Source organism: Adiantum capillus-veneris, chromosome 25 (assembly GCF_014529385.1).
Source record: "Adiantum capillus-veneris isolate H3 chromosome 25, ASM1452938v2, whole genome shotgun sequence".
Lineage (NCBI taxonomy): Eukaryota > Viridiplantae > Streptophyta > Polypodiopsida > Polypodiales > Pteridaceae > Adiantum > Adiantum capillus-veneris.
In genome coordinates, this window is record NC_140955.1 from 63,001,831 (window position 1) to 63,012,310 (window position 10,480).

At 39.4% G+C, this 10,480-nt stretch overlaps 1 pseudogene; it reads right to left on the reverse strand.

Moving 5' to 3' along the window:
- Positions 1 to 657: 657 nt before the first annotated feature.
- Positions 658 to 1,972, reverse strand: LOC147424988 (heat shock cognate 70 kDa protein 1-like; annotated as a pseudogene).
- Positions 1,973 to 10,480: the final 8,508 nt, after the last annotated feature.

Sequence of the window (10,480 nt, forward strand, 5' to 3'; positions counted from 1 at the left end):
CTTGTCCGGAATGTACTCTAATTGGAACGCATTGATTGCGAAACTCTGGGCTGTTTTTAGCAGATGTAAAACCAGGGCATTTCTCCATATGTAATCACATGTGCTTGCATCTTGAATGCATGTGGCCCTATACAAGACTCCAATATGGGCAATGATGATATTGTGAGACAGGGGTTACGTGCTTGGCCACTACCTTGATTGACATGTAAGCCAGATCTATGTAGTTTTCTTCAAAAGCATGAAAGGTTCTTGAGAAGCTACCTTTGCAGAATGTTAAGTCTAAGAATGCACTAATTGCGGGATATGCTAAATAGGAGAGCGGGGCCAAGAAGCAATGGGTTGCTTTCAATTAATACAAAGCGAGTGCATCTCTCCTGATGCAATAGCATATGCTTACATCTTCAAGGCTCGTGGCAATTTGGAAGATACTAAGATGGACAAAAGAACTCATGAAATATTGTTAGTCAGGCCCTGTTGCAAAAAAAACGTTATGCTTGGCACTACCTTGGTCGACATTGTATGCCAAATGTGGTAGGGCCAAGAAGCCCTAAACTACCCCAGCATTAGGCCAGCCAATATATCCAGCCGTTCTATTGTCACGTGTCTTTAGCAATGCTGTCTTATTTGAAAAAAAGGGCCTTATCAATTTTTTGTGGCTCACAAACACCTCTCCTTAGGTTCCATGGACTTTTTGAACAATTCCATGTTTAGCTCCTCAAATTGGGCTCCTATGATGGTGGATTAGACGTCTATACCCCACATAGAGGGAATTGATTTCAATAGTTTTCTAAGTGATGGATGAGAATGCCCTCTCACAAGTTGGCCTCAGCCTGCGGAGGGTCCTGGCATTCCCTATCATATCCTTCTTGTACTTCCTCTTGAAGTCATGTACAAAGTGGTTAACCATGCGATTCTCAAAGTCCTCGCATCCTTAGATGAGTGTCTCCAACACTGGCCTTCACCTCAAACATACCTTCATCAATTGTAAGAAGAGAGAGTGCCACCTCCAAGGTCAAAAATTAGGACATTCTTTTCCTTGTGGTTGACTGTCTTCTTGTCTAAACCATAAGAAATCATTGCGGCAATGGGTTCATTGATGATTCTCATCACATTCAAGAAAGCAATGACACCCACGTCCTGGGTGGCTTGCCTTTGAGAATCACTGAAATATTCAAACACCATAATCACGACATTCTTAAATATGGCGCCCAGAAATACCAGAGCAATTTCTTTCACGTTGATCAGCACCATAGAAGATATTTCTAGTGCAGCAAACTGCTTTTCTTCACGCTTGTAGTGCACCTCAATTGATAGCTTTTCACCAAGCCCAACAACTACCTTGAAAGGCCACAGCTTCGCATCACTTTGCACACAAGATCGTCATCCAATGAGGCACTTGGAATTTGCGAAAGAAATCAATAGAAAGAGCAAGTCATATACATTTTTCCCCAATAAAGAGTGTCAATGTGAAGCTAGCACAAGAGCTACAAGAAGTGCGGTAGCCTCCTATGAGCAACTACTTGTCACACATACATACATGGAAATAGCAAAATACACAAGTGCCCATGGGTAACCAGGAGGTTGTAATACACCTGAACATGGAAGAGTCTAAGAGCAAAGCAAGATTGCATGAATGACAAGAAAAAGGGTTACAGATAATGCATGGAAATCCAACCAAGACCCTATGAATCCATATTTATGCGCATACTAGCGACATATCATGCATACCCTAGAAATCAAACCAAATCAAGACATGAGAACATACCAAAAACGGTATCGATGGGATTTATGGCGACTTGGTTCTTGGGCGTGTCATCGAGATGCGCTCAGTTTCACTGAAGGCCACATAGGAAGGCATGGCTCAGTTTCCTTGGTCGTTGGTGATGATCTCCACACGATCATGATGCCACACACCTATGTAGGAGTATGTGGTACCCAAGTTGATGCCAATAGCATGACCTTCCTTTGTCATAGCTGACTCTAAGGGGTGTTAACACTAGGTTGGTAATGGGACACTTTTATGTATTGGGACACTTTTATGTCCTGTTAAGTGACCATTTTCCTTGAATTATGTCAAGAGTTTCAAAATGTATTTTGAGGTGCGATCTATCTAGAAAGTTGTCTCATGAGCTAAAAAAAAATTGACATTTTTTTGAAATATCAATTCCATCTTTAACCTTGTCCTTGCACAACATTTCACAACCTAAACTATGTGAAAAAACGGGTCCTCTTTTTGTTTTTTCAACTTTTTGCAACTGTACCACTCTAGAATTCATGTTTGTGAGGTCTAGAATGCTAGAAAACTATCCTTAGTAGTCCTCAACATGTCCTGGTGCTTCTAGGGAGAGATAAATGTTAAAGTTGTAAGCTATGACCAAATTACAAAAATTGTCAAATCCTATTTTTTAGCCAATTGTAGCTCTTCTATGATTTTTTTGGTGGCTTTCATGATATCCGAATGCAGTTTTGATTTTGTATGTCGCATATTGTAACATAAAACTAATATTCCTTGAGTTTTGGGACACCTAAAATACCCTATTTTGCATAGTAGACAATGATGGTTGATTTTTTCAATTATAAAAGAAAACAAAACATTCTAGTATATCAAGTATAGCTTTTTCAATATTACTAGTTTCTTGTGAGAACTATATGCATTTTGTAGGTAATAACCATATCTAGTCATAAGCATCAAATTTGGCTAGATATCTATGGGATTCTACAACTCATAATGTTGAACCCAGTTTTTTCATGTTTGTTGTATTTAGCACTTCATCTTTCTCCCCAAGATTCCCCTTGGTAAGAGATGTATTATTCTTTTGACATGATCCATGGCTCCTTATGAACCTAAAGGACAACAGGGAACTAAGAAAACATGCATATATTATTTGTATTGAGCGTGGCTATAGAAACTTTGATGATAGGTTTGCATAATGGAAAAATTCAACTTTTTTATATCTATTTCTTTTGGCAAAACAAAAAATAGTGAGTGAGATTCAATCATATGTTCTGATCACCAACCACTGAAGTTAACCAGGGAATTTATCTCAAGTCCTAAAAAACCCTAATCTTATTTTTATGCAACAAAACATAAGAAATGTCTGTTTTGATGAAAATGTACTGGTCCATCTACTTTGGAGGCTTGGGGTGACCAAAAGATGATAAATTTTACAAGTTTCTTATTTTTCCATGTGTGGTAGGCCTTGAACTATAACCTCATGAAAGGATTTTACAAAATGAGTGGATCTACTATGGTTTGGAGGTTTGTTTCAAAACCCTGAAAGGACACTTTTATGTCCTGTTAGGTTACCAACCTAGTGTTAACTAGTACAACAAGAGTGGCTTGGTTTGAATGTTTTACTTGGTAAGCAAGGTGCTTTTTCCAAATAAGCCCACAACGTTAAGATTTTTGGCTCAAACCTGAGCATCAAATAAAAAACTTAATCCAATAGTGCAGAGCACTAGCCTTTCAGTGTTTCCCAAAGGGAAAAAAGCACCGCCATCAGCCTTGCTATCATTGAAAAAGAAAATACTTTGATCTTTCGCCTTTGTAAGGGTCTCGTCTCCTCTTCACACAAGTTTTCATGGTGACTTAGGGACTTCCATGGTGCAACAAACGCTCAATTGAACCCTATCTTTGCAAGCAACTCTCGTGGTTATGGGTTGCGAGGAGACTGGGTCAACCTGAGTCTAGTGTGCAGCCGCAGTGTGTTGTAGATTTTGTGTTTCTGACTTGCAAATTGGAGCAGTCTGTAACAAGACTTGATTTTGAGGTGTTTTAGTAATAAATTTTGTTTTTCTAGGAAGTTTTGGTCGTATTAAAGTTAGTCCACTGTGTAGAAGGATGTGTGGATTGTTTTCGTCCAATAAACTTTTTTGATCCGGAAGGCACGTTCTGGGGCATTTTTGAAGGTGTTAACCTGGGATTTTGAAAAGTGATATATGAAGCGATTGAAGCCTGCGTTATAAGGAACAACTTTGGTTTTTTGAGTCTTTAGAGATTTTGATGTTTTGATGCTCGTTGAGGGCCAAAGATTAAGAAAAAAGTGGGATTTGCTGTTTTTGCATCGTTTTTGTAGAAAATGTTGTTTTGCAAGTTTATTTTCAGCAAATCAGAGCAGGCTATGGAAATTTTCCATCACATAGTTGTCGAAGAGTGCAGTGAGGGCAACAAGATTGTGTGAGACGGACTTGGGCTGTTTTGGCTCCATTTGGGAGTTATGTTCAGTTGAAGACAGCTGAAAAATTTGTGGACGAAAAAAAAAAAGTTTCAAAAATCTTACCTTTCCGGATTGCTTCGCGATCACGTTTTTACCTTGTTCTCGCAGGTATACTTGGCGCGCAAGTCGAGTCGACTGAATGCCAAAAATAGAAAAGCGGCTATTTTGAGAGGTCACATGCTTTTGGAGGAAAAATCAGAATAGGACGGGTGGTGCGTTTTGGGGATCATTCACCGATCTCTCTTCTGCGAGTGCGAGTGCGAGTGCAAGTGCAAGTGAGACGCTGCATGCAAGCTAATTGAAGCTCGGGGGTGGTCGGGAGGTTCGAGCTTCGTACAACGGAGTGCGCCCATATATTTTTCTCCTCTTTTGTATCAAACACTATCAATACAAAGATTTCTTCCTCTGTTTTTGCTGTCTATCTCTATTATTCTATTCCTGTGACACAGTCGGTACCCGCCTCTCTTTCAAGAGAGGAGGTTGGAGGCAATCTCGAAGAGACTTGCCAGTGGTGCCAAGAAAATCCTAGGTATTCTTTCCCCCCTACATCCATCCCATGGGTGTTTGATGGATCTCCTCAATCTAGATGTCAACAAGCGGCAACGTGGTAACCTAAATTTCTAAGAGGTGAACCCCTCAAGTGACCGCCTAATTAGGGTAGATCCGACACCAATCACCTCTTCGACAGCAGATACATTTTCAAAAGAAGACAATTGTTAATGATCAAGACATGTAAGATTTGCAATTTATAAGATGGCTCATGATAGCAACGTTCTTCACTAGGTTCTAGTGGGGCTTTTGACAGACTGAGAACTCATCATTACAATTAACCCTACACCGTCTATGACGTACAATATAAAGCTACCTTTGTTGAGATGTAGAGAGAAAGAGAGAGAGATGAGACAAGAGACACACCATATACGCTTCCAAAGACTGATTCATATTGAGGACAAGATACAAATATATAGGTGAGACCAAGTTCAGTAGAGTGAGCCATATATAGCTCCAACACCCCCACTCAAACAAAGGTCTCTAGCTTTGGATGAAAAAACCCTTGGGGAGTTCAAGGGAAAAACCCAAGCCCCTATACAATGTGAAATATGAACCAGCGGTGATGATGTGAAAGTGAATTGTACATCTATGTACAAATATTCAAGTGACTTAGATATCACAAGGTGCAAATGTGGAGTGTGCATAGTGCATGGTACCTAAAAGATTACAATGTCATATGTACAAAGCTATTACAATAGAAAAGAAGCTAATCTAGAAAGAGTGAGGCCGAAGCAACTCCAAGCTCCGAGCGCAAGAGGATGAAACGTGACTCATTGAGGCCTTTGGTCAAAATGTCTGCAATCATCTGGTCACTTGGACAGTGTTCAACCATAATGGTTCCCTTGCGTACTTCATACTGATATAATGATAATGGACAGCAATGTGCTTTGACTTATTATGTTGAACATAGTCTTTTGCAAGACTAATAACACTTTGGTTGTCACACCGCAAGGGTGTGCTAGAAAGAGGAGAGTGACCAATATCAACCAGCATTTGTCGATGCCAAATCAACTCACGAGCTGCAAGTGATGCCGCAACATATTCTGACTCAGTCGTAGAAACTGCAACACAACGTTGTTTCTTGCTGGTCCAAGAAACAAGACAACCATTTATAAAGAAGCAATTTCCACTAGTAGATCGCATAGATAAATGTGAGCTTGCCCAGTCTGCATCTGTGTAACCCAAAAGAGAAAGAGATTTCATAGAATCCGATGTGAGTTGTCGTCGATAGACTAAACCAAAATCTGTAGTGCCTTTCAAGTATTTCAATACACGCTTTGCAGCAGACCAATGCTTAAGAGAATGACATGCAAGATGTTGTCCAAGATAGTTAGCAGCAAACAGAATATCAGGACGAGTGTTCATGCCAACAAACTGAAGACATCCAATCAAGTTAGCATAAGGTTGATTTGTGACAAGTTGACCGCCATTGTCAGAAGTGTTCTTCGTAGAGCTCGCAAGACAAGGTGTGTTGGCTGAATGTGCAGATTCCATACCAAATTTTTCAATAGTATCTGCAATAAACTTTGACTGTCGAAGGAATAAAATACCTTTTGTACGGTTCCGTTGGATTTGAATGCCAAGACAAGAGTGAATCTCTCCAAGATCCACCATATCGAATGCAGAAGACAATAACTTTTTCACTTGCTGAAGAAATCCCAAATCATTGGAAACAAGGATGGTATCATCCACATAAAGAGCAAGAATCACAAAACTACTACCTTGGCGTTTTATGTATAAGTTGGGGTCTGACGAGCAAGAGATGAATCCTTTAGAGGTGAGAAAAAGATCAAATTTTGTATACCAGGCTCGCGAAGCTTGTTTGAGACCATATAGTGCCTTATGGAGTTGAGCAACAAGGTCTTCTTTACCAGGAATAACAAACCCTTCTGGTTGTTCCATATAAATTTCCTCTTCTAAGTCACCATTAAGAAAAGAAGTTCACACATCCATTTGATGAGCTTCTAAATCAAATTGAACAGCAAATGCCAATAAAACTCGAACACTTGTAATGCGAACAACTGGTGAAAAAGTCTCTTGATAATCAACACCAGCTACTTGGGAGTAACCTTTTGCAACCAAACGTGCCTTGAACTTGTCAAAAGATCCATCTGCTTTTACTTTTGTTTTATACACCCACTTACATTTAATAGCTGTACGACCAGGAGGTAATTCAGTTAGTATCCATGTACCTTTAGAGATAAGAGAATCGTACTCTGCTTCCATAGCCTCTTGCCATTGATCCTTTTGTGGTGAAGAGATAGCTTCATCATAAGTAACGGGATCTTCAGAAGTAGAAAAAGCATTATCAGCAATATCGTCATCATAAACATGACATGAGCCATGTTCAAAATCAGTAGGCAGATCAACAAAAATATCAATAGATTCATCATTGGCAACATTTGGAATGGATGGTTGTGAGGAGGAAAGTTGCTCTATAGGAAGAGTTTCATCTTCTGAAAGAAATGGAAAATCCTGAAGCAATGATTTAGTATCATCAGAATCATCCATGGACCATGAGCCTCCCATAAGTTGTTCGTTAAAAGTAGCATCACGATTCACAATTACTTTCTTGGAGGAAGGGTCATAGAATTTGTAGCCTTTGGAAGTGTCAGAATATCCAATAAAAATAACTTTAAGACCAAGAGCATCAAGCTTTGTTCATGTTTCTTTGGGAACATGAATATAAGCAATACATCCAAAGGTTCGAAAATGAGATACAGAAGGAATGTCACCTGTCCATGCTGTGATGGGTATCTTACCAGAGGGTGCAGTAGTAGGAAGATGATTATGAATAAATGTTGCTGTCAAAGTAGCTTTAGGCCAGAAAACACGAGATAAGCCAGAATGAATTAGCATACATCTTACAACATTGAGAATAGTGCGATTCTTTCGTTCAGCAACACCATTCTGTAGAGGCGAATATGGAATAGTGTGTTCATGATGAATTCCACTGTCAGCACAGTAACTCACAAACTCTCGAGAAACATATTCGCCTCCATTTTCACTACGAAGCTTCTTAAGGCGATGACCAGTTTGAAGTTCCGCAGCCTTGTGGAATTGTTTGAAAACAGATAAGGCTTCAGATTTTTGTCTAAGTAGAAATACAGTCGTATACCTTGAGAAATCATCAATGAAAGTAATGAAGTAGCGATATTGTGATCTCGAAGAAGGTAGAGATCCACATATATCAGTATGAACAAGATCCAAGATGTCATGAGAATGAGTTGTATTTGAAAGATGAAAGGGTTTACGATTGTGTTTCCCAAGAGCACAAAATTCACAAATTCCCATATGGGGATGGGCTTTAAGATCCATGCCATGAACAAGATCACGACGTTGAAGATCAAGGAGTTTTGAGAAATTAGCATGAACAAAACGGTGATGCCATACTTTGCAATCATGATCACCTGGAGCAGTGACAATATTTGCTACAGCATCGTTGAGAGAGAGTTCAAATGAATTACCGTTTCAAGGAGCAGTGGCTATAGTCTGTCCATCTTTCTCAATTCGGCATTTGGTATAATCAAATCCAACAAACAGACCAAGATCAACAAGTCTAGCAATTGAAAGAAGATTACGTTGAAGATCTGGTACATGTAATACTCCTCGCAAAATTCGAGTGGAAGAAGATAAGGTACCAAGATATAAGTCTCCAATACCCTTTACTTGACAAGTAGTATCATCAGCAAGATAAACAACACGTTGAACTGGTAGTGGATGATAGTTATGGAGCCACTTAGACTGATATGTCATATTTCCTGTAGCACCAGAATCGACAATAAAAAGTGATCCATCACGTACATGAAGTATTCTGTCTGGAGCAACTGAACATAGGACACAGCTTGTTTCTGGTACAGTGTTGTTTTGTGTTAAGAAGAATATGATTAGTGTTTTATATGGCGTTTATTTATAATCAATCTAATCGTTGATTACGTTTTCTTGTTAATGACACCCTGAACTTCATCTCAATTTTTCTTGCTGTTCTGCTCAAAATTTGGAGAAACGGAAAAAGCGCAATGGAGCGTAGTGCAATGACACTTTTCATCCAAAACTTGTTCGTCTCCTCGAGCTCTTTGATTTGAGTTCTAGGTCTGCGTCAATCGGAGTTCGCAGCAGAAAGTTATACTGTTTTTACTGCAATAGAGCTTGACGCAGCTTTCTTCGTCCTACTTCTTCGTGAAGCGTCCGCGATCGTTTTTCTTATTTTGGCGTTAACTTTTTCGAGAAGATTTAGCTTTTTGCTATTCGTATTGTGGCCGTCAATCTTGCGTCTCACGCCACTCTATTTTGAGGACTCGTTTATTATTAACGTCTCCTTTACCCTGTCTTTTCTGGGTGACGTCTCTCACATCTTTGGACGTTCCTTGAGCATCCTTCTTACGTTTATTGTTGACAAAACGCAATACTCATATCTCTCTCATTCTCAATTGCGGCCTTCACCATATATGGTGTGCAGATTCTGCGATCTTATCTTATACGTCTTCTCGCAACAAGATATGGCTATGAATATTCTCGTCAACGGCTTTCCTTCTGGCCAACGTTCTATTCCTCCTTTCCAAGGTCAAGGATTTCCAGGCTGGAAAGCAAAGATGTTGTTAATTCTTGAAGGCGATGAACTCTCCGATGTTGTTCTTGGAAATCGTGTTTGTCCGCCTCAACCTGTTGATACGGATAATGATAACGTGCTTATCACTGAAGGGCCTATATTTGAAGATTGGAATGTTGCCTATACGGATTGGCAATGACGTGATAAAGCAGCTCGTCGGTATATTCTTTCTGCTCTTACTGATTCCCTTTTGCTCTAATACCATGTAGATACAAATATATAGGTGAGACCAAGTTCAGTAGAGTGAGCCATATATAGCTCCAACAACCTTTGCTTCTGTTTAAGCTTAATCAATATCCTTTATCTTTTCTATTTGTCTTGACTCCTGTTTTGTGTCTGACAAAGAGGATATATATTCACAACAGTGGACATTTTGACTGCATAAGCACGACTTCAGCTCAACAACATTGCAAGGTTCGTTATGTGTATCCAATTCCCTGTTCCTATACATTTGCTTGGCACAACACATAGATGCTCCGGGACAAGGAACCGCTTTCGTTTCTTATAATTTTTGCAGAGACCACATTGCCAACTCTCCACCATACTTTTGTATGGCACTTCTGACGTGCACTGTATATTTAGCATTTTCACTTTGTGCCTAATTGAAAAAAAAAAAGTTTAACTATTCACATTGCCTTTATGTAGCTTGATTCAAACATTGTCCTCCAGCTTGCACAATTGGACGACACCCATACATGATTACCGGGCCGGTAGTGCATTTCAATTTTTAGTATGTTGATGCTTTCTGTATTTTTTGAATTTGTCAATACTTCCTTAGGTTTAGTTTAGCCACATGTTTTCCTCTCACTAGTGCATGCTCTATCTCGATCATTGAATCTATGTATCAAATAGACAAGAACTTTTTTCTCGCAATTTGGCAATTCAAGTTTTGTATTACAGTGCTCAATGCACGTTGCACATGTTCACTTTATTCCTAGATGGTTGATGTGAATCTATGTACATCATTGTTTGGCAATGGATCTTATATATTGCAGCCCAACATTCTCATTTGCATAATTGTTATGTAGCATGAGGATATCCCTTTGTCCTAGCGATTTCCTCTTCAAATGTGTTTTGCACTAGCTTGTGTGATCAACAACGA